Source organism: Monodelphis domestica, chromosome 1 (assembly GCF_027887165.1).
Source record: "Monodelphis domestica isolate mMonDom1 chromosome 1, mMonDom1.pri, whole genome shotgun sequence".
In the NCBI taxonomy this organism is placed as follows: Eukaryota; Metazoa; Chordata; class Mammalia; order Didelphimorphia; family Didelphidae; genus Monodelphis; species Monodelphis domestica.
Window position 1 is genome coordinate 103,475,110 of NC_077227.1, and position 26,142 is coordinate 103,501,251.

The window sequence follows — 26,142 nt, forward strand, 5'->3', positions numbered from 1 at the left end:
TTTTCAAATGAAAATATACCCTTTCCCTTCTCCCCTCTCCCCTAAATGAGGAAAAAAGGAAAAAAAAACCTGAAACTCTGTTATAAACATGTATAGTCAAACAAAACATTTCCCAAATTGCTATGTTCAGAAAAATGTGTCTCAGCCTTCACTCTGAGTTTATCACCTCTCCATCAGAAGGTGGGCAGCATGTTTCATCATTAATCCTCTAGAATTGTGGATTGGTCCTTATGCTGATCAGAGTTCAATAAGAAATATTTCTGTAGGCAAAAATGAGGGTAAAGTCAGGGCTGGACATTCCAAAAAGAGACTGGAGGGGGCAAAGGAGTAAACTAGGGGTTATGGTGAGTAGTACAGAATGGCTGGAGTGAGCACTGGAGGTAAGGAGAGGCTGAAGGCAGGGCAACCAGCCAAGAAACTGATGCAATAGTAAAGGCTTAGATTAGGATAGTTATAGCAGTGAGAATGGAAAGGAAGAGGCAGAAGGGAGAAAGCAGAGGGGAAATGAATGTGTTGGATGAGCTGATATCTAAGCATATTCCCATCACTAACATTCCCTGTGACCATCTTCATCTTTTTTTCTTTCCTCAGGCATTACTTCCAGTTAAAAAAAAAAGACCCCAAATAAATTAATTCACTCTCTGCATAAGTAGGTCATATAGAGCTGCTATGTCATTCTCTGCAGGCTTGTGCTAGTCCTTCCTTTCCATCCTCCTCTCAAGTTCATTTAGTTTTACCAAGTTTTCTCATGCCTTTCAAATGTATTCATTGGCCCTGGGTGAAGTTGGGAAGCCTGAGAAACTTGGCCCAACAAAGAAGAGCTGGGAAAAGTCTGCTGGCAGGGTACAAATAGGAGCAGAGCGAGGAGCTGGGAAAATGGGGAACAGGAATGAGAGGCTGAGGAACTGGGTGAGGCCCGTTAATATAAATATAGGAAAGGAAATAATTTTGTCAGAATCAGCTCCTTGTCTTTATTTTCCTTTTTCTGAGGATGCTAGGAGTCCTGTGCTTGTGTCCTTTTTGTACTGTCACTCTCCCTTCCTTCTCATCACATTTATTCTCCTTCTGACCTGCTAGGAGGTAGAATATCATCTCCCAGCTTCTTCCTCCACTTCTTGCCTTCTAGCAAGCATATAGCCCTTTAGAAATTTTTGAAGGATTTCTTTTACCAACAATAGGAAAGAGTAGGGGGGGGGGAAAGAATCCTTTCTCTGCCCCACTCTTGTGTTTAGAGCCCATAGTGAAAGGCAAAGTACATACAGATGTTACTAGGAAGACTTTTGAGTATAAATTGCAGATGAATTAGAATTTGTCTACATTTGAAAAGATGCCACTGAGGACAAGTAGATAGTCTACTGACCTTCAAGTCTGGAAGGTCTGAATTCAAATCCCACCTCTGGTGCCTGTAGGCTGTGTTACCTCACTGCCCTAGGCAATTTTCTGAGATGATAAATTGCAATGAAGGTGCTTATCCACTTTGGTGGAGGGATTCCGTTATCTAGGAGTTCCTTATACTAGTGAAACTCCAGGTTCAATCCCTGTCCCTTATTCCAGGCCCAATTAATCTCTTGCCTACTTCATCACAGGGTAGGGCCCCTGGCAGTGAAGAGATGAATTTAAAGACTAAGAGGCAAGTGTTGAGGGTATTAATGCGGCAAGGAGGGGAGAAATGTGGTCATAGGGATTATGCAGTGTTATTGGGGCAAGGATAGGAAAAAGGAAATGATTGGAGACTGTTTTCTTACTATTACCAGTCTTTCTGTCCCCTTACCTTCTGTTTTAGAATTGATCAGTTCTAAGGCAGAAGAGTAGCACAGGAGGGGCAATCAGGGTTTTCTGGTTGGAGACACATAACGAGAGGCCAGATTTGAACCCAGGCTCTCCCATCTCCAGGCCTGATACTATTCACTAAGCCACTTAGTTGCTCCACAAAATGTCATTCTTTAAAAATCAGTGTTTAAATATAGTTTCACAGAAGAATTTGGTAGAAAAGGACATGACTGAAATAACTGAACATGAGCTCCCCAACAGAGGGTAGAAGCTCTTCTGTTTTCCCTTTAGTAAGCACTTGTGAAGTCTGACTGACTATCTAAATTTTATCATCATGCATGATGTAATTCCTTCTTACATCCCCTTCCAACTCCATGGACAATAGAGACACTGAAGAGAAATGTTCAAATAAGAGAAAATGAAGCTAGACTCTTGGGATATATTTTCTTGTCATCATCTTTTTTACCTTTGTGTCAAGGAAGTTCATTCCCTCCCCCTCCTGAGTAGCTTGACTGCCCATCAACATTCCACACAGAACACAGTTGGGCCAGATTTTGCATCTCTGTACATGTTGTACGTCAATAAGAGTGAGGGGGGCTATTGGAACTATTGGAGAAAGAACACTGGCTTGGGAATCAGGAATCTTAGGGTGAAATCCTTATTTGCCTCTTGTTCCTTCAGCAAGGCATTTGGGACTACAGTTTCCTCATCCCCACAAGCAGGGATTATAATAGTAATTAATTAATTAATTAATTAATATCTGCATTATCTACTTCCCATGGTAGAGATAATATGTGTAAAGTACTAAAAAGTACTTTGTGGTTTTATGCTATTATTATTTTACATGTGAGGAAACTGATATCTATAATGGGAACTTGCCTGATTTCCCAAAGCTGTTAGTGGCGGTGCTGTGACCCTTAGGACCCCTGCTTCTGTAATTTTTGTACAATATTTCTAAAACCAGTAGCGGGGAGACGGCTGGGTAGCTCAGTGGATTGAGAGTCAGACCTAGAGACCGGAGATCCTGAATTCAAATATGGCCTCAGACATTTCCTAGTTGTGTGATTGGACAAGTCATATAACCCCCCTTTGCTTAGTCCTTACCACTCTTCTGCCTTGGAACCAATATACAATACTGATTCTAAGACACAAGGTATGGGTTTAGAAAAATAAAAAAATAAGAAAATAAAACCAGTAGAGCAGACCAAGATCAAATTCTTTTTGCCATTTTCCAGTTGCATGACTTTTAGCAAATAATTTTTCCTTTAAGAACCTAGTCTGTTCTTTAATATATCTTAATTAAATTCATTTAATAGCAATCACCTAATGTTTCATAAAAGAAGAATGCTATAAGGGAAATATTGGAGTCAAGAACTTAGGAGTTGGAATAGAGTCCAAATTTTATACATGTGGAATTTGAGGTCCAGAGAAGCAAAGTTTATTGATTTCAAATTCAAAAATTTTATTTTCTGGATAATTTAGAGCTAGAAAAGATATTAGAGACCACCTTATCCAATCCTTTTTATCAGTGAAGAAATTGAGGCACTAAGTGATTAACTGACTTGCACAAGTACACATATATAGTAAACATTAGAGGCAGGATTTTAATGTTGGTCTTCTGATTCCAAATCAATTAATCTGCCTAGCTCCTTTCTATCATACTCCTCTCCCTTTGGCATATATAATTGATCCCTCTTCAAGGCTTATGTCTGTGATACTTCAAATATTCCTTTGTATGAAGGGCAGACAAGGGTGAAGAATGAAAAATACGGGAAGTATGTCATTGGCTGATATGTAAGTGTTGAGATCTGAAGGGAAAATATATTTCTATTACCTAGCAAATCTAGACCCAATGCATTGTTTCCATTATCGTGTCTGATGAAAACATGTCTTGTTTAGAAGAGAGTGATATAAATGAAATCCAAAACCTCCATCTGTTATAGAACAACCAAGATAGGAGATATCTGAATTATTTTTTTAATTTTCCAGGCAAAGTTATTTCCATCCCATCTATAGTGGTCTTTGCCCCTACTGAATTTACTTATTCCAAACTGAGATCGACTGAGATCCATGATGGATGTGATCATGTCTAATCCAACATAAGATTTGTTTCTAAGGGGAGTTTAAGATAGTTTTGCAAATTTAGTTTTTTTACCCCCTCTGCTCTTTTCAGAAAAGTGTTGTTTTTTTTTCTGTCCTCATTTGCCCTCCAAAGATCAAGATAAATCCCCAGAAGGGATAAATGATATTTTATTAATCTTTGTGACTCTCCCTGTACATTTAATTAAATATGTGTTATTAATGTTACTATTAATCACAAAAATCATAGCTAGTATTTATAGTTAAATTCCAGCTATTGATAGTTCTCTTATATAGTTAACTAGCATTAAAGTTTTCATAGCATTTTCCATATGTGCATATTTACATATTTACATGTACATATGTACATATTTACATTTAACCCTTAAAAACAACTATATGAGCTAGATGTTATTATTTCCTTTTTTTTGCAGATAAGAAAATCGAGACTGAGAAAAGACACATCAAAAGTAATAGCTGGGAAGCATCGGAAGCAGTATTTTGAACTCAAATCTTTCTGACTCAAACTCCAAACCCTCTAGTCATTTCACCACTGCTGCTTCTATGCTCAAGGTATCATTCTTGGTGTGGAGGAGACAAAAGGGAAGGATTTAATTAGGCCCTTCGATAAACAGAAAGAATATGATGTGTCAGCAGATACAATGAAAATGTATCAATACAAGATAATTGGAGAAGTAAAAAAAATACTAACAACTTGGGGGAGAGGAAGAGGATTTTGAAAGGCTTCTGAAGAAGTTGTTAGTATGTGAGCTGAATCTTGAAGGAGGGATTCAGAGCTAGAATAGAAAATGGAGTTCATTCTAGGTATGTGGAATGTTTAGAGTGAGTAGGAGCACGTGAAATAAGACTAGGATAATTAGGTTGGAGCCAGATGATATGGAATCTTAAATAAATATCAAGCTGAGGAATAGTTTATCCTTTAGAGGTACTAGGGAGTCACTGAAAGGTTTTAAGTAAGGGAGTAATAGGGTCAGATCTGGGTGTTTAGTTATTTTGGCATTTTGGTTATTTTGGATAGGGGGGAGAGAGTGGAAGGAGGACTACTTGGGAACCTGTTATTTGACAAGGGGCTATGCATGTAGGAGGTATTTTTAAATGTCAGCTGATTGCCCGACTTCATAGAATATCAGAATTGCAGAATTGCAAGGAATCTCAGTGATCATGTAGTCTAAGGCCCTCTTTTGACAAAGGAAGAAACTGAGGTCAGGAGAGGAAGCAACTTAGCAGAGTGTTTTACTTATTAGTGACAAAAGCAGAACTAGGGTCCATGCCTCCTGGCTCGTAGACCAGGGCTTATTCCATGTCACCATATTGTTTGTCAGATTTTTTTATTCTTTGAGTGGAGACTATTTAAGAATTTCTGAGATTGTTGATCTATTGGTCCTTAACAGCATACAAATGGGAAATATGCCCTTTTAAAGAATACCAAGCCCAGGTATTAACTAGCAAAAAAGTGTAACCTTTCAGTTCCTAGGATGTCAATGTACTCACCAGTTCAAGGGTTGCTACTGGCAACATCCTCAATCTGGTGGTGAAATACCTACTGTGAAAGAGGGCTGTGTTTGAAAGGAAGATGTGTGATTAAGAAGGAGGGTATAATTCTGTTCATGGCACCTCATCATGATTCCTGATATGAGGCATCCATTTAGTCAAACTCTGTTGTTAATTTCCAGATTTTGCTAAATGAATGGTGGCCCTAGTTCCTTCTGAGCAGCTGGCCATGTTAGCAGAGTGTCTATGGGTAAGCAGGCAGGTAGACCAGTGTGGTTGTCCAGAAGTCTTCTGAAAGTTATCGATTCTGACTATTTACGATTCCAAAAGCCGCACGTTATTTGTCATTCCTGGCTGGGATGACATGAGTGAATGGACGATTTCATAATATTACTTTGACCTTGGTCCTTGTAGTGAGGAGACCAAGGCTGTTGGGGTGGAATAATCAGTCAATTTATGTACTGAACTCATGTCTTTTTCAGATTGGTTCCAGGCATCATGATAGGGTCTAGAATAGGTTTTTACTTGAGATCATGAACCCCTTGTTCACCTTTATATCAAGAGGACCAGAAATCTAAGATCATTGTTCTCTAGATCATTTCCTGAGGTCTTATGCCTTCGACCCACTCAGACAAAGCACAGTTATTTCATCAGCAGGTAGAAGTAGAGCAGCCAATGGCTAGGCTCTGGTTGTATCACACAGAGGGATGAGGTTGGAGTAGGGAAAAAAGACCACTGAATGGAAGGAAGGTTTCAAGGTCAGGAAGAAGAGAGTGGCTAAAGGTTTCTGAAGCTGGAAAGAAAAACTAGTCAGATTTTTGCTTATTTCAAGGTCAGCAGAGCTGTTACTACCTTATGCTGCCTTTTACAAATTCCAGCTCCAGAACTTAGAAGTTCTGAGGCTGTTAGCAAGTCATCTTGAGCCTCTGTTTTCTCATCTTTACAATGGACATAATATGTATACTATCTATTTCACAGAGCTGTTAAGATGAAAGCACTCTAAGTATTATGGCTATGCCTAAGTTTAGAGTATGGCTTGAGTCAGCATTGTCTTCTTGTTTGTTGTTCAGTTGATTTTCAGTCATGTCTGACTCTATGATCTCATAGGATTGTCTTAGCAAAGATGCTAGAGTGATTTGCCATTTCCTTCTCTAGCCCATTTTAAAGATAAGGAAACTGAGGTAAAGAGGGTTTAAGTAACTTGCTCAGGGTCACACAGCAAATAAGGTCTGAGGCTGGATTTGACTTTGTGAAGAGGAGTCTTCTTGATTCTAGATGCTGAACTCTATCTACTGCATCACTTAATTGCCCCTCATCATTGTCTATTCCAATTCAAAGCTCTGCGCTCCCATTAATGTGTCTTTGTGCCTTGATTTATATTTCTATATAAGAGTTTAAGTTTTTAAAATATCTGAATACATTATTTCATTTGAACCCCATAAAGTTCTTGAGATAGCTGCTACAGATAACATCCACATTTAACAGATGAGAAAACAGAAGATGAAAGAGGTTAAATGACTTGCCTATGGTCACCTAGCTGGCAACTGACAGAACTAGGATTTGAACCTAGATCATCCTCAGTCCAATTTTGTTGTTCAGTCATTTCAGTTATGTCCAACTCTTTGTTGAATGTGGTTGAAAAAAATGTATTTGAGTTTTTCTTGGCAAAAATAGTGGAGTGGCTTGTCATTTCTTTCTCTAGCGCATTTAAAAAATAAGGGCACAGAGACAAAAAAGGTTAAGTGACTAACCCAGTATCTCAAAGCTAGTAAGTGTCTGAGCCTGAGATTTAAACTCAGGAAGATGGATTTTCCTGATTCCTGGACTGACCCTCTATCCACTGTACCACCTAGCTGCCTTTCTGGGTCCAAGCTCACTCTGCTATGTTGCCTCATCATTAATTCAATGCAAAAAAATTTAATAAAATATATCATGTGATTTTTAATGAAACAGAATAACAGGAAAAAGAACAAGGAAATGAGTCAGATATTAAATGATCTCAGCACCCTTATAGCAAGGGCTATTGATTTTCATGTTTTCAGAGAAGCACTAATCAAGATCCTCTCCCCTGCAATGACACAAACAGATAACCAAACAAGCAAATGAGGATCACAAAAGAAAAAAGGCCATTAATATCCATAGACTGAGATTCAGGAAACTGGGGTTCAAGTTGGTTCTGCTCCTTAGTAGTAATGTGATTTTGGGAAAATCAGTTAATCTCTTTCATCTTCATTTTCCACATGTGTAAAATGAGAAATTTGGCCTAAATTAATTTTTATTAATTTCCTTTCTTTATTCAGGCCCTCCCATTCCTTTCCACACCATATAAGGCAACATCTGGCAAAATATATAGATTATATCTTTCATGTTTCCATTTCTCAGTTTGTCCTCTAGAGGTAAACATTCACAAATTCTTCTTCAATTATTAAATCTGTTGCTGTTCTATTGGTTCTACTCATTTCACTCTTCACTATCTCATGTGGCTCTTTCCAAGTTTAAAAAAAATTAATCTGCTCATTATTTCATATAACACAGAAGGATTCTATCACAATCATATATCATTTGGTTAGTCATTCCCCAAATGATGGAAATTCCCTCAATTTCTGGTCCTTTGGTTAGTCATTCCCCAAATGATGGAAATTCCCTCAATTTCTGGTCCTTTGCACCACAAAGAGAACTCCTATGAATATTCTGGAACATATGGGTTCTTTTCTTTTTCCTTGATTTCCGTCAGAAATAGACCCATCAATGGTAGGGCTGCGTCTAAGAATGTATCCAGTTTTATAGCTCTCTGGACAAAATTTCAAATTGCTCTTCAAAATGGTTGGATCAGTTCACAGTTCCACCAAAAAATATATTAATGTCCCCATTTTTTCCATATCTCCTGCAATGTTTGTCATTTTATCTGATATGAAGGGTGTGAGATGATGCCTTTCAATTGTTTTGATTTGCATTTCCCTAATCAGTGGTGATTTAGAGCATTTTTTTTTATGTATCCATAAATGGCTTTGATTTCTTTATCTGAAAACTGTCTGTTCATATCTGCAGATTTACCATTTGAGGTATGGCTCTTCTTACCATAAGTTTGACAAAGTTCTCTATATATTTTTGATATAAGACCTCCATCTGAGAGATTTTCTATGAAATTCTCCCCACCCCCAATTTTTTGCTTTCCTTCTTATTTGTACAAAAACTTTTCAATTAGTACCACCTCACACCTGTCAAATTGGCTAATATGACAGTAGAGGAAACTGGTAAATATTGGAGGGGATTTGGCAAAATTGGGACACTAATGGATTGTTGGTAGAGTTGTGAACTGATTCAACCATTCTGCAGGACAATTTGGAACTAATGCCCAAAGGGCTATAAACTATGCATAACCTTTAGTTCTCTAATAGCACTACTGGGTCTATATCCCAAAGAGATAATAAAAAATGAGAAAAGATCTACTTGTACAAAAATATTTATAGCAGCTCTTTTTGTGGCGGCAAAGAATTGGAAATTGAGGGCATGTCCTTCAATTGGGGAATGGCTGAATAAATTGTAGTACATGTTGGTGATGGAATACTATTGTGCTATAAGAAATGATAAACAGGATTATTTCAGAAAAAGCTGTAAAGATCTGCAGGAACTGATGCAGAATGAAATAAGCAAAACTGGGAGGATACTGTTAACAGCAATATTGTACAGTGTTTATCTGTGAAATCTTAGCTACTCTTAGCAATGCAATAATCTGGAACAATCCTGAAAGACTAATGACAGAGAATGCTATCCATCTTCAGAGAAAGAACTGCTGGAGTTGTCTTTCACATCAGTGTAATTTATGGTTTTATTTTGAGGTTTTGGTTATGTATGAGTTTGTTCTTACGATTACCAATGTAGAAATGTGTCTTGTTAGACAATAAAAATAAAATTAAAAAATACTTTTCAGTTTAATGTATTCAAAATTATCTATTTTACATCTCACAATGCTCTCCATTTCTTGTTTACTCATAGGCTGAAATTATTTTTAAGGGCTTTCCTGGCTCTAAGATTCTATGTTACTGTGTCAAGAGACCATGGCATCCCTCAGGTGATCCTTGTCCGGCTTTGTGGCTGATACAATTATTTGCTTGAAGGCAATTGGAGAGTTTGCTTAGCCTCAGTGTTCTCTAGCTTTCAATAAGCTTTTCAATGACTTCTTGAGACTATGCTGCATTGGATAAATGAAAGATTAATACTTTTTAAAATCTTTTGTAAGATTGAATCAAAACAATTTTGCATTTGATACAGAAGAGGACAGAGCTCTACTCTGACATATGAGAGTATTGTAAGCACTTTCTCTCAGTTAGGAAAGGAAATTGGCATCCAAATATCACCAATGAGGAAAATAGCAACAAAACTTTTGTTGTATAAAAAGTTTGAATTGTTTTCTTTCACTCTTTCATTTAATAGAAATATTTCTTTCTTAAAAATTTTCCTCAGTGTGGAATAATATTGTATTTCCTATCAGATAAGGTGGGTATGACATTTTTCCTGAATGGTTTTTCCCTCCTTTGTTTTTTTTTGGGGGGGGTGTTTTTGTTTTTGTTACAAGAGATGCAGTGGGGAAGAGAGGAAAAACAAATGTTTATGTGAAAGTGATGTAGGAAAAAATTCAATAAAATAATTTGTTTTTTAAAGCTTATTTCAACAAAAAGTTCTTTCCCTAATATGAAGTCATTTTACCAGAAAGTTGTATGAAAATTTATATGTGCCATAGTGTTTTAAGAGAAATATTTCATCTGATTCTCAGGATAACATTTAGGGAGATAAATAGCTATTACTAGCCTTATTTTAAAGATGAAGAAACTGAGGCTTAATTGATTTGCCTACAGGGATATCAAAAAATTCAGAGATGGAAGAAAACTGAACAACTTTGTCCTCCCATCCCAGATCCCACTACAATATATCCAGCAAGTGGTCTGCCAGCCTTTGCTTGAAAATCTTCAGTAAAGAAGGAACCACTCACTGCATTTCCCAATTGACAAATGGTCAAAGGATACAAACAAGCAATTTTCAAATGAAGAAATCAAGCTGCTACTATATAATATATGTCAGAATAGCCAAAATGACAGTGCTAAAAAGTGATAAATGTTGGAGGGGCTGTGGTTGGGACATTAATACATTGTTGGTGGAGTTGTGAACGGATCCAACCATTGTGGAAGGCAATTTGGAACTATGCTGAAGGGCTATAAAACTGTGCATAACCTTTAGTTCTGCAATAGTACTATTGGGCCTATATCCCTTAGAGCTAATAAAAAAGAGGAAAGACATACTTGTACAAAAATATTTATAGTAGCTCTTTTTTATGGTAGTAAAGAATTGGAAATTGAGGGGGTGTCAAATTATGGTATATGATGATGGATGGGATACTATTATGCTATAAGAAATGAGGAGCAGGATAATTTCAGAAAAAGCTGGAAAGATCTATATGAACTAATACAGAGCAAAATTAGCAGATCTGGGAGAACATTATACACAGTAACAGCAATCTCGTGGGATGGATGATCAATTGTGAAATACCTAGCAACTCTCAGCAATACAGTGATCCAGGGCAATTGTGAAAGACTTATGACAAAGAGTGCTATCCACTTCCAGAGAAAGAACTGTTGGTGTTAGCTGAGGGTAAAAGCATATTCTTTCACATTAGTTTATTTACAGTTTTATTTTGGAGTTTTGCTTTTATATGAGTATTCTCTTACAACAATGAACAATATGGAAGTATGCTTTGCCTGATAATCTTTGTATGATCCACATCAAACTGCTTACCATCTCTGAGAGTGGAGAGGGAAGGGAGGGAGAGTGATGATTTGGATCTTATTATTTCAGACAATGGTATGTCAAAATTGTTGTTAATGTTATTAGAAAAATGAAATATCTTTGGATAAAAATAAAGAAGCAATCACTATCCAAGTCAGTCCACATTGTTTTTCTATCACTCTTTTATTTTTCTGAAATCAAGTCAAAATTGTCTTCTCAATTTCTGTCCCTTGTTTATGGTTCTATGTTCAATGCTCAAGCAAAACAAGCATAATCACTCATCCAAATAGCAGACTTTTAAATACCTGAAGACAACCGTAATAGTTAGTGACAGATTTGGGATTGAAAGTCAAGTTCCCTGATTAAAAGTACAGAACTTCTTTAAATATTATTTTAACTCATATTATTACTTCAGAGTTGAGTAAAGACTCTAGTTGAGCAGAAAAAAATGGGTTTGAAAATAAAGAGTTAATAATAAGACTATTGAATCTGACATGATATTGAGACAATCTATGATGTCAACATACTGCAGAACTCACCCATCACTCAAGGAGCTCACATTTTACTAGAGGGACATAATAGATTCAGAGATATGTTCAATACATGTTAAGGAATAAATGGGGCAAAAAAAGATCAGATTCCTAGATCAGTGATCTAGGAATATTTGTGGTGGGAGGATTCCAACATGATGGAATGCTGAAAGAAGAGGTATTAGTTAAACCCAGAAGGAAGAATTTTTCATTTTCCAATTTCTGAAGAAGTTTGCATGGCAGAAGTACTCAAGCAGAATAAAGAGAAGAATGATAAAAATGTATTTGAATTATGAGGAAAGCCAGAGATGGAATCCAATGCTCTAAGGCATGCCATAGTGCCTGCTTTAGCCATCTTCATGGCCTTAGAATAAATTGTTCTTATTTGCCCATTCCACTTGGGGAAGTCTTCACATGCTTGAGAAGACAACCCCCTAACTCACCACCTGTTAATTATCCTCAACCTGGTTTAGCCTATTTGTTAAGATGGCTTGCCTAGGTGTGGCCACTGTGCATGCTGCAGTTTCTTGGAACTACAAGTGAGAAATGGGTGAAAGGTGGATACTGAAGGTGGATGAGCAGCCCTGAGGAAGGCTCAGTAAGCCCTAAACACCCCACAGAACTAAGAATAAAACAATTTAAGGAAAAAGTAATTAGTAAAAAAAAAAGATAAGTGGAAAAGAAAATTAGTTGGCAAGACAAGATAAGAAGCTAGTAACAGAAAAGGAAGGAATGTGGGTGTAGAAATATGCTATTTTCTTTCCAAAGAGAGGGAGCTGTCAGTAAGAATCTGATGAAGAACAGAATAAAAAGTATGTAAGAACTGTCTTAGAAGGGGCTCTTAGGCATATTTTTTGACCTAATAACAACAGAAAGGTCTTCTGTCTTTAAGGTATAGACAAGATATGATTAGAGAATGCCACAAAACTACTCAAAACAGACTATTGTTAAGTATTGCTGGTCCCTTTTAGTACACACGGTGTGGACAGAAAGCACCCAGAAATCATGGCCAAATATTACAAAGTCTTGGGAAAGGAACTGGAGACCATGCAGGCACAGGTGTTTATTCTCATTCCTGCTGCCAAATGAAGGCTAGGGATGCATATGAGAAAGCAAGTTTTTGAAGTGAACAGCTGGTTAAGAAGATGGTGTCTATGAGTGGGCTTTGGATATCTGGAGCATGGTTGAAACATTGAAATGACAGACTCCTTGTTTGGGATGAAGTACACTTAGTAAGAGATGTTAAAAACTAACACTTGCAAATTTAAGCTTTAGATGGAAAAGGAAGGGAATTGGAGAAAACCACCTATATATATTCACCAAAAAGGACACCTTAGGGAATATTTACAATACAGGAGAAAAAATAGGCAGTTAGGTGACTCAGTGCCAGACATGGAGTCAGGAAGACAAGTTCAAATCTAACCTCAGATGCTAGTTGTGTGACCCTGGACAAGTCACTTAATCCAGTTTCCTCAGATTCCACATCTGTAAAAAGAGCTAGAGAAGGAAATGGCAAACCACTCCAGTACTTTTTGTCAAGAAAACTCTAAATGGGGTTATGAAGAGTTGGACAAGACTAAAATGACCCAACAACAGGAGGAAATATACAATTGAGATACCCCAAGGTTCACAAGAGAAAAAAATCAAAATAAGGAATAACCATGCCCTTCAATGTCTATATATAAATGTAAAGAATATAGGCACCAAGTCTTCCACGTGACCTAGCGCCCTGCCGCTGGGCTCTCCAGTTCCGCTGGGGGCCTCAGACACTGAGTAGCGGGCTGGTGGAGCCAGGGAAAGTGTGTCCCCATGTCCGGGGTCTTAGGGAGCACCAGCGGGGGACGACTATGCATCATCTCCCGAGATGGGGGGGGGCTCTTCTTCTGGGGCACCCCTACAGCTGCCCTGCCTTTGTAATGCCGTAGCCTCCAACTCAGCCAGCAAAAACAAAACAAAACAAAACAAAATAAAACAAAACAAAACAACAACAACAACAACAACAACAACAACAAAAACCCAACGTTTTTGTGGGATTTGGTAGAACGGGCCAGCTGCTCTTTTGTATTCCTGAGCCCGGCACAGACCAGACCCGTAAGAGGTGCCTGCCTAGCGTGTGCTGGATATTTTAAGGGGAAGGACGAGCAACTGGAAACATCCTCCTTCCTTCTTAAAATACAATATACCCCGGCATCTAGGGGACTCAGAGGAGGTTCTGGTTTCAAATTTGGCCTCAGACATTCCATATCTGTGTGACCCTGGGCAAGCCATTTAACCCCCATTGCCTAGCCCTTACCGCTCTTTTGCCAATTCTAAGATGGAAGATGAAGTCATGAGGAAGTGTCTCTTAACTGATGGTGCTGGTGCTGATCAAAGAATCAATCTATTAGGAAAGAGCTTCATTAAATGGTATGATGATGGATCTCAGGAAGAGGGGTATAGCCAGTACCAGCACATGCTGAGTGCATTGTCTCAGTGTGAATTTTCAATGGGAAAAACCCAGCTTGTATATGATATGAATCTCAGAGAAATGGAGAACTATGAAAACATTTACAAAGACAGAAAATAGCATAGCTGGAGCACATGAAAAAATTGCTGAGTGCAAAAAGCAGATCCTTCAAGCAAAAGGAATACAAAAAAAATCGCCAGGAATATGATGCTTTGCCAAAAGTCATACAGCACCACCCAGACAGGCACAAGCCATTAAAGGAACTAGATGCTTTGGGGGAAGAATTACAACACCTTTCTCATATAAAAGAAAATGTTGAAGATAAGCTGGAACTAAGGCAAAAGCATTTCCATGTTCTTAGTACCATTCATGAACTTCAGCAGACATTAGAAAATGACAAAAACTCTCAGAAGAGGAAGAGGCTCAGGAAGCAGGTATGGAAACAGAGACTAAACAGTAGGCCAACACAAGTCTCACCAGGATGGAGAGATCTAAATAGCTCAGGTTCCTTCCACATGGCTAAGCATGCATGTTAAATCATTGTTTGCTTCAGTGAAACTAACAGTCTGTGGATGATAAATTTTTATTAATTTTTTTCAAATGTCCAACTAGGTAAAGAAACTATTTTAATGAATTTTGTTTTTATGAAGTTTTTAGATGTTTTTAGTTTGTATTTTTTGTGCATATTTTGGTAATTATTAAAATGATAAAATCGAATTTGTGTCAGATAAGTTGTATTTTACAAGGAAACATTAAGAGAATATACACATGGATTATATATTGGAATATGTCTACTTTGGATGGAGTTTCCTACACCCACCTTGGACACCCACCCCATTGTAGTGAAGTCCTCCGAACTGTCGGAGGTACAGAAAAGTGATGACTTGCCCAGGCTTATGGAGCTGGTGTTGAAGGAGATTTCTAGCCAAGTCTTTCTGAATCCAAGAGCAGCATGCACTTGACCACAATTTCTATGTCACACTTCTATATATGGGGAAAAATACATGAGCAAATAATGAATCCATTTCTAACCCAGAGAAATGAGTTGTTCACTTTTAAATAAATGAAATCAAACAAACAAACAAAAAAAGAATATAGGTATCAGAAAAACCAAATGCAAGCAAGATCAACTAGAGGCTCTAATGCAAAGAGGCTAAGTAGGCTACATAGGCAACATTGAGACTTTATGGTGAGATACAACCAGAATATAGATCTGGTGGGAGGAGTAAACTGTTTTTAATCTAAACTTTATAGTTAAAAGGAGGATGGATTTGGAGTAGCATTGCATTTCAAAGATATTCATTGCTATGTAGGAAATCCAGGTATAAATGGTAGGAAGCATGTGTATGAAGGTGAATAGAAACAGAAACTATTTTATCAATAATTACTTGGACAAAACCAATGTAACTAAAATAAGAAGGGAAGCAACAAATTGGGAAACAATCTTCATAACAAAAACCTCTGGCAAAGGTCTAATTACTCAAATTTACAAAGAGCTAAATTAATTCTACAAAAAATCAAGCCATTCTCCAATTGATAAGGGACATGAGTAGGCAGTTTTCAGTTAAAGAAATCAAAACTATTAATAAGCACATGAAAAAGTGTTCTATATCTCTTATAATCAGAGAGATACAAATCAAAACAACTCTGAGGTATCACCTCACACCTAGCAGATTGGCCAACATGACAGCAAAGGAAAGTAATGAATGCTGGAGGGGATATGGCAAAGTGGGGACACTAATTCATTGCTGGTCGAGTTGTGAATTGATTCAACCATTCTGGTGGGCAATTTGGAACTATGCCCAAAGGGCGATAAAAGACTGTCTGCCATTTGATCCAGCCATAGCGCTGCTGGGTTTGTACCCCAAAGAGATAATAAGGAAAAAGACTTGTACAAAAATATTCATAGCTGTGCTCTTTGTGGTGGCCAAAAATTGGAAAATGAGGGGATGCCCTTCAATGGAATGACTGAACAAATTGTGGTGTATGTTGGTGATGGAATACTATTGTGCTCAAAGGAATAATAAAGTGGAGGAATTCTATGGAGACGGGAACAACCTCCAGGAAGTGATGCAGAGCGAAAGGAGCAGAGCCAGGAGAACATTGTACACAGAGACCAATACACTGTGGTACAATTTAATGTAGTGGACTTCTCCATTAGTGTCAATGCAATGTCCCTGAACAATCTGCAGGGATCTAGGAGAAAAAACACTACCCACAAGCAGAGGACAAACTGTGGGAGTAAAAACACCGAGGAAAGGCAACTGCTTGACTACAGGGGTTGAGGGGATATGATTGAGGAGAGACTCTAAATGAACACTCTAATGCAAATACCAACAACATGGAAATGGGTTCAGATCAAGGACACATGTGATACCTAGAGGAATCATACATCGGCTATGGGAGGGGTGGCGGGGGTGGGTGGGAGGAGAAAATGATCTTTGTTTCCAATGAGGGGGTGGGTGGGAGGAGAAAATGATCTTTGTTTCCAATGAATAATGTTTGAAAATGACCAAATAAAATAATATTTAAAAGGAAAAAAAATAATTACTTGGACGAAAAGATGAAATAGATGAGTTCACCAAACATATCAGAAGGTTGAAACTGACATATAATAAAGTAGTGATAGCAGACAAAGATTTTTCATAAATGAAACCATAAAAATGTATAGAAATGAAGGGATATGAATTATTGGAAAGATAGTCATTACTCATAGTTCAATTATTATTAGCTATTTTTATCATGGCAACTAGGTGGTGCTGTGGATAGAATGCTGGACCTGGAGTCAAGAAGATCTGAGTTCAAATCTAGCCTCAGATAGTTACTATGTGAACCTAGGCAAGTCGCTTAATCCTGTTTGCCTCAGTTTCCTCATCTATCAAATGAGCTAGAGAAGGAAATTACAAAACACTTTACTCTATCTTTGCCAAGAGAACCCCAAATGAGGTCAAGAAGAATAGAAGGCCATAACTAAAATGATTGAACAATAGCAATAATTTTCACCATGGCTGGGTTTTGCCAACATAATAAAATCATTACTATTTATTCTATGCTACTTAAAATCAAATACTACCTAAGTTAATTTATAGATTCAATGGTATTTTCAATAAAATGATTAAGGAATTATTTGTAGAACTATATAAAATAATAACAAAATTGTTTTGGAAGAACTTAAGTTCTACAGTTCAGAGGAAAATAAAAATAAAAAGCACAAGTGAAAAGAGGAAAGTTTAAGCAAATCTTACATTATATTGTAAAGCAATGCTCACTGAAATTATCTAGAAAAGGTTATAAAAAAGAAAAGTTTAGATGAATGCAACATGCTAGGTAAGATGGAGACAGCAACTCTGAAAAACGGTACTTCAAATTATGGTAAACTCAAGAACTCAAGGAAGGAATAACTTCCTTTTTGGCAAGAAAACTATTGTGAAAACTAGAAAGTAATTTTGCAGAAATGAGATTTAAATGATCAGGTAATACCATATGATTTCCATTAATGTCAGAATGAACATATCACCTGCATATAAAAGTATCACACTATTTTTTGATTAAAAGAGAATAAAATGAGATACCATTCAGAATATGTCTAGTAAAAAAATTCTTTTTTTAAAATTTTATAGTATTTTATTTGATCATTTCCATGCATTATTCATTAAAGACAAAGATCATTTTCTTTTCCTCCCTCCCACCCCCCATAGCCAACGCGTGATTCCACTGGGTATCACATGTGTTCTTGATTCGAACCCATTGCCATGTTGTTAATATTTGCATTAGAGTGTTCGTTTAGAGTCTCTCCTCTGTCATGTCCCCTCAGCCACTGTAGTCAGGCAGTTGCTTTTCCTCGGTGTTTCTACTCCCTCAGTTTGTCCTCTGCTTGTGGGTAGTGTTTTTTCTCCTAGATTCCTGCAGATTGTTCAGGGACATTACACTGCCACTAATGGAGAATTCCATTACGTTCGATTATACCACAGTGTGTTTGTCTCTGTGTACAATGTTCTCCTGGCTCTGCTCCTTTCGCTCTGCATCACTTCCTGGAGGTTGTTCCAGTCTCCATGGAACTCCTCCACTTTATTATTCCTTTTAGCACAATAGTATTCCATCACCAACATATACCACAATTTGTTCAGCCATTCCCCAATTGAAGGGCATCCCCTCGTTTTCCAGTTTTTGGCCACCACAAAGAGCGCAGCTATGAATATTTTTGTACAAGTCTTTTTGTCCATTATCTCTTTCGGGTACAGACCCAGCAGTGCTATGGCTGGATCAAAGGGTAGATATTCTTTTGTTGCCCTTTGCGCATAGTTCCAAATTGCCCTCCAGAATGGTTGGATCAGTTCACAACTCCACCAGCAATGAATTAATGTCCCTACTTTGCCACATCCCCTCCAGCATTCATTACTTTCCAAAAAAATTCTTATGTAAACAAGATACAGAAGAGATCATATGAACTGGAGAATTTCTATGTGAACTGGAAAGACCTCCAGGAATTGATGCAGAGCAAAAGGAGCAGAACCAGGAGAACATTGTACACAGAAAGTGAAACATTGTGGCACAATCAAATGTAACAGACTTTTCTACTAGCAGCAATGCAATGATCCAGGACAATCCTGAGGAATTTATGAGAAAGAATGCTATCAATATCCAGAGAAAGAACTGTGGGAGTAGAAATGCAGAAGAAAAGCATATGATTGATTACAAGGTTCAATGGGTCTATGATTGGAACTTAGGCTTTAAAATGTCACTCTATTGAAAATATGAATAATATAGAAATAGGTTTTGGACAAGGAGACATGTGGAATTGCTTGTCAGCTCTGGAAAGGAGGAGGGAAGATAGGAAGGAAAGAACATGAATCATATAACCATGGAAAAAATTCTAAATAAATAAATAAATTCTTTAAAAAAGAAGAGATCATAAAAGATGAAATAGACAATTTGGATATAGACAAATAAAATTAAAATGCTTTCTCATAAATAAAGTCAATGAAGATATAATGAGAATAGAAATGAGCATAATAAATCATGCATTTGATTTTAGGTATAAAAGTCTGTTATCCAAAATACAAAATTAATATGAATGTATAAGATCTAGAACAATTCTCATTATGTATACTATCAAAATATAAGAAAAATAAAATTCAAAAAGATCTTAATAGATTAGAATACTAGCTAGACCCAATAAGAATAAAATTAATAGAAATAAATATAAATTCTTTACAAAGTTTCAAAAACCAAGGTCTCCAAGAACAAGAGGGAGGAGGCAGTGGACTGCAAGAACAATATGAGTCAACAGTATATGACAGCTTCAAAAGCAAGTGTGATCTAAGGTTTAATTAAGAGGTAGGGCTTAAAAAAAAGTTATAGTGTTTCCTTAAATAAGTTGCTGATGTCCAACTACAAAGACAGAATTGTGTTCAGTTATGGACACTATATTTTAGGAAAGTCACTGTCAAACTAGGTAGCATCTAGAATAAGGTAGTCAGAATTCTGAAGGGCCTAACGTTCTTGGCATATGAAAACTGATTCAGGGAATAGGGCATGCTTATCCTGAGGAAAACTCTCAAGGACATGATCACTGTCTTCAAGTATTTGGAAGGTTTTTATGTGGAAGAAGAATGAGAATTACTCTGAAGGCTCTCAGCAGAACTAGAATACTGGGTGGAAAGTTGAAAAGAAGAAGATTAAATTTGAAGTATGAGGAAAAGTCCTAACAATTACAAGTATTTCAGTAGGAAACTGGGCACATTGGGAAGAAATGGGTACACTTACTAAAGTTCTTTAATCCAAGACTGGATAAATGCTTGGTGGCTGTGTTGTAGAGGGATTCAGGTATGGACGAGATTACATGACTACCAAGTCCTTTTCAATTCTGAAATTCTGTAATTTTGTAATCTGAAAGGCAAAGATTAGGAAGGGGTATATTATGGACATGAGAGATATTTTTTATATAAATATAAGGAGGTAAGAAATGGTACATTAATTTCATAGGATAGCTAGTAATTCAATTTGGAGCATGGAATATATGAAGGAAAATAATACAAAATAAGACTGAAATTAGATATGTCTGCTAACAATGCTAATTGTTGACACTGAAGTTTTTACTTTCTCTTTGGACCTTCTATTCAATTGCTAAGGCTCATGAAACTGTTTATTCAATTTAGATTTCTGGTATGAAATGCCACTTAACTATTTCCTAAAAAGGAACTTTTAAAAAAATGCTTATTGTTTTCAGATTACCCTGTTATGTGTTGAGGAAGATCTTGATGCTTCCATCCCCAGTAACTATTGTCCTATATATCTCTTCTGCTCTTTGTAGCTAAATTCCTCAAAAAGACCATCTACAGTATCTCTCTTCTTACTCTCTTTTTAACCTTTACAATTTGGCTCCCAACCTTATCATTCCACTGAAACTCTCTTCAAAAGTTACTAATGATCTCTTAGTTGTCAAATTCATTGGCCTTTTCTCTATGACTTCTCTGCTGTCTTTGGCACAGATGATCACTCTCTCCTATATATTCTCTCTCAGTTTTTGGGACATCACTTTTTCCTCTGATCTAATTGATTACTATTTTTCTGTCTTTGTGGGATCATCTTCCTGCTCATGTCATCTAACTGTGTGCCCCTCAAGATTCTTTACTGGAATATCTACCCTATAATATCCCTCTATACTACTTCTCTTAGTAATATTATCAGCCCTCATAAATTTAATTATAATATCTATGCTGATGATTCTACCTATCCTGCTTCATACTCTTTTATGATTTCCAATCTTGCATCTCCAACTACCTTTCAAAAATCTCCAACTGTATGTCTAGTAGACATTTTTAACTTAGCAGGTGCAAAACTGGATCTACCTCTCTCCTGTTAAACCCTCTTCCCTCTCCTAATTTCCCTATTATGATAGAAGGCATTACCATTCTCCCAGTCCTTTAGGCTTATGACCTAGGAGTCATCTTGGACTCCTCACTACCTCTCTTCTCTGCTCCCCACTCCCATATCCAAGCTATTGCCAATATTGATTTCATCTTTGCATATCTCTTGAATATTCCCCCTTCTCTCCACTTTGGCACAAGTGCTCAGCATCTCACATCTTGACTACTGCAATAGCCTGTTGGTGGGTCTCAAGTCTCTCCCTATGCCAATACACTCTCTATTCAGCCACTAAAGTGATTTTCCTAAAATGAAGATCTGATCATGTCAGCCTCTACTCAATACACTTCAGTTGCTTCCTATACTTCCAGGATCAAATATAAAATGTTCTATTTGGCTTTCAAAACCTTTCATAACCTAACCCTCTTTAACCTTTCCAGTTTTCTTACAACCTGCTCCCTTTCACAAACTCTAATGCCTTCCCTCTGTAAATTATTTCCTATTTATTCTGTGTATAGCTTTATTTGTATATATTGGTTTGCATATTGTCTCCCCATTAGATTATAAACTCCTTGAGGGCAGGGACTATCTTTTGCCCCTTTTTGTATTCCTATAATTGAGCACAATGTTTGGCACATAGTAGGCCCTTAACAAATATTTGTTTGATTGATTGATTGATTTAAGGAGGCCAAATGGAAGGCCACATCAAATTTAGCTGGAGAAATAAGTGAAGCCTTTGTAGATAAGGTGGTATTAGAAATGAGTAAGTTAGGAAAATGTAGACACATGAAGAAAGAAGGCTTCCTAAACAAAAGGAAAGAGATAAAGGGGGTAGTGAGGAACTCTATATGGTGGAAGCACAGAACACATAAAGGGAGACAGGATGTAGTGGGAAAGTAAGGCTGTCATTCGGTTGTTTCAGCTTTGTCTGATTTTTTGTGACCCATTTTGGGATTTTCTTGGCAAAGATACTGGAGTGCTTGTCATTTCCTTCTCCAGTTCCTTTTATAGATGAAGAAACTGAAGAAAATGAGCTGTTAAGTCTCTTGCCCAGGGTAACACAGCTAGTGATTAAGGATGGATTTGAACTCAGGTTTTCCCTCTCCAGGCTGGATTCTCTATCCTCTGCCACTTAGCTGCCCCATGAGATAAGGCTGGGTTTTAATTCTATCTCATGTAGTCCTGCATTTCTTTGTCTTTGTCTCTGTCTCTCTGTCTCTCTTTCTCTCCCTCTCACAGATACATATACACAAAAAAATCCTTCTATACATTTTGCTTTAAGATATTGTTTTTTGACACACTGAAATATAAATACTAGAGCTGATTATAAATATTAATACATTTATAATTAAATATTAATTTCTATTACAAACACTTGCATTATTTTGACTATCAATAAATAATATTGTTATTGTTGGTAATTAAACATTAATGATAAAACTTTAGTCTTTTAAGATTTATAAATTACTTTATACACATTATTTTACTTGATCCTGACAACTCTTGTGAAGCAAGTACTACAGATATTATTATCCTCATTTTACAGTTGAGGAAACTGAGTCATGGAGAACTTTTGTGATTTGTCTGCAGGGACTTCTAGTAAAGAACAAAAGTGAGATTTGAATTCCAAATCTAACACTACCATTTTTGTCTTTCTAGATCAAGTAAACCTCATGAACTAAATGATCATCCAGTTCTCTTACAACTTGGGATTTGGTATCATGTCAACACTGAACTGCATGGATATATAAAATATTGTAAGTCTATTTTTTTGTCATAGAGAATATAAAAGCATTATGATGTACAGTGTGTCCAGGGTTAGAAAAATGGTCAAAAAGGCATATGAAATCAATAGCTTGTTCTTTGTTTCTTTTTGCATTTTGACGTCAATTTGATTTTTTTGTAAGTCATTTGGCTAATTTTCAATTTGGTTTCCTGCTTGGATCCAGTCCTATAACACCATGGAGTAGAAGAGTTGGGGTTAAATGAGGACTGAGCTGAGGTTGCAGTCTCTTAAGCCCTGGAGACTTTTGGACAACCCAAAGCAAGAATTGTAGGACATTTTATTTCAGCATAAAGTCACTTTGCAAACATTATCAGGAGTAAGGAGTTGCAGATGCATTCAGATGGACCAAGGGAACATGTTTCTTTTTGACTCAGCTGGTGGTAGGCTCAGTCCAGGCTCCTCTGTCTTTGGGCTCTGAAAATCTCTCTGAATTCCTAGGATCTCATGGCATCCCTAACAATTGCCCGAGTATCTACATATCCTTTTCAGTTATTCTTTTCACCAAACTTTCTAACCTGACTCTCAGGTTAGATCTGTGTGCCTGGAAATTCCATATACTTAGGCAGAAGTTTATTATCTGTTTGGGGTAAAATTTTTAAGAATCAATGAAAGGATCAATCAGTCATTTATTAAGCATCAATTATATGCTAAGGAACATCTAGGTGGTTCAGTGGATATAGTTCTGGACCTGGAATCAGGAAGACCTGAGTTCAAATTTGACCTCAGAAACTTACTCTCTATATGACCCAGACCAAGTCACAACTTCTGTTTGCCTAAGAGGTAACTGTTGTTGTGCTGTTGTTGGAGTCAGGAAGATTTGAGTTCAAATGTGACCTCAGACACTTACTGGCTGAGTGACCTTGGGCAAATCACTTAATCTCTGTTTGCCTTGATACACTGGAGAATGAAATGGCAAACCGCTCCAATATCTTTGCCAAGAAAACTATTTGAATAATATGGTCCATGGAGTCACAAAGATTCAGACACAATTGAACAACAACAATATGTCAGTCTCTGGCTTGGACTCTGGGGATACAAGCACAAAGAAAGAAACAATCTCTGCTTAAAAGCAGCATAAATTGTAATAAGAGACAAATACCTGCAAAAATAAAAAATACGTAGCACAAATATAAATAATACAAGACAATTTAATACAAGGTAGTTTGAGAGGGAGGGCACTAGTAGCTGTAGAGATGAGGAAAAAGTACCTCCTTCATGGGTTTGCTGAGAATCTCAAAGAGCTGATATTATGACACCTCATTGATCATTTCCTTGTCATCCACTCACTTCTAACCTTTCGAAGGTTGGCTTCTTTATCTCCTCTCTACTGATGCTGATTTTTCAAAGGTTCCCAATGATCTCCTGACTACTAAATGCTTTTAGTTTTCTTCAGACCTCAGCCTTCTTGGACTGACTCTTCATCTTCATTCAGTTGCCAAGCCTTGTCAATTTTGTCATCACTCTTGTGCCTGCCTCTTTCTCTCAATTAACACATATTGACACTCTCACTATCAATTAAGTGAAATTAAATTGTATCTATATGGGAGGAAGGCTTGCAGGATTTTCTAAAAGAGATGAATCGAGGTTGGAGAAATTGTAAGTCCAAATTCATACAAAAGTCCTTATTTCAACGTATTCCTGATTATTCCACATTTCATGAAGGCCAGGTCTTCAAAGCCATCTGCCTGAACTATAGTAATCATTTCCACGCTGATCTCCTTTGCCTGTAGTTTCAAGCCTTCCCCAATCCACAAATCATTCCCTCTCCATGTCATCAAAATAATCTTCCTAATGTTATGATTAAAATTGTCTCAAGAGGATGATTTTGGGGAAGGACACAAGCTTATTGATTAAATCAGGTTTATTGGTTAGACCAGCATCACAACTGATAAAGTGATATAGGTATCCATGATTGTTTCTCATGCCAGGGACAACCCCAGCTGGGTTAGGCAGTCTGATAAGTAGATTTTCTTGGAGTTCATTAGTCAGCCCCTACCTTGACCATCCCAAGACATCTGTAATTGGTGACAGTTCATTAAGAGGTGATCTATCAACCCATCCATCTCTCCTCATTTCTATATCATAGGAAACATGTACATGGGAAAAGAACCTTTGATCCCTTTATTTATTAAACAAATTATGTCAAAAAAGGAAGATGGATTCCCAAGGACAAAGACTAGGTGGTATCTCTGATCAGATCCCAGACAGAGGAATAAACAATAATTCTCCCTAATATATAGAAATTAATACAGTATATGAAAAACAATTCTCCCAATAAGGTATACATCTTACCATGTCCCTCCCTTGCTCAAAAACCTTTGGTCACTCCCTGTTGCACCTAGGATAGAATACAAAATGCCTGGCATTCAGGGGCCTCCATAATCTCACTCAAAACTCTCTTTGGGGAGGCATCTAGGTGGCTCAGTGGATTGAGAGCCAGCCTTGACATGGGAGGTAATCTGAACTCAGACAGTGCCTATGTGACCTTGGGCAAGTCACTTAATACCAATTGCCTAGCCTTTAGTGCTCTTCTGTCTTGGAACTGATACTTAATTTTAATCCTAAAACAGAAGATGAAGATTTTGGGGGAAAAAAATCCTCTCTTTGCACACTTATTTAACATTGCTATTCTTCACACATTCTGCATTGGAGACAAACTGGGTTATACATTCCCCTGAACTTTATGTTCCATTTCTAACTTTCATGCAGTCACACAAACTGTCTGACATGTATTGCTTCCATATCTCCACCTTTCTGAGTCTTTAGCTTTCTTCAAGGTCCAATTTAGATACCTCTATTCTCTGTATAACTTTTCCTGATCCCATAGTTTAATGTGCTTTTTCCCTACTCAGATTTTCTTAGAGCATTTTGCCAGGATCTTTTTTTTTTAACCCTTACCTTCTGTCTTAGAATCAATTCTAAGTATTGGATCTAAGACAGAGGAATAGTAAGGGCTTATGTGACTTTCCCAGGATCACACAACTAGTTAGAATCTGAGGTCAAATTTGAATCCAGGACCTCCTGTCCCCAGGCCTATTTCTGTATTCACTAAGTCACCTAGATACTCTAAGATCATTTCCTTTCCTCCTCCATCATGCCCTACTTTGAATCATATTTATTTATGTTTTTGATGCATTCCTGTTGTAAAATGTAAATTTCTCAAAGGCAGGGATAACGTGGTTTAAAAATCTCTGCCTCACTGAGACCCAGCACAATGCCTAATAACTGACAGATACTCCATGTTAAAAAAATGAATATTCTGGATGACATTCCAGTCAAATAAGAGTAGTTCCAGATGACCTCAGGGACTTCTTCTAATTCTGAGAGTCTATATGTGAGAGTGTAGGTATGAGGCTTGGCAAGACCACACA

General features: G+C 37.2%; 1 protein-coding gene and 1 pseudogene across 1 annotated transcript in view; one reads left to right on the forward strand and one right to left on the reverse strand.

Moving 5' to 3' along the window:
• Positions 1-26,142, reverse strand: part of TECTB (tectorin beta) — a 138,169-nt gene that overhangs the window by 64,690 nt on the left and 47,337 nt on the right. The window lies entirely within an intron of this gene.
• On the forward strand, positions 13,987-14,677 carry LOC100027788 (THO complex subunit 7 homolog; annotated as a pseudogene).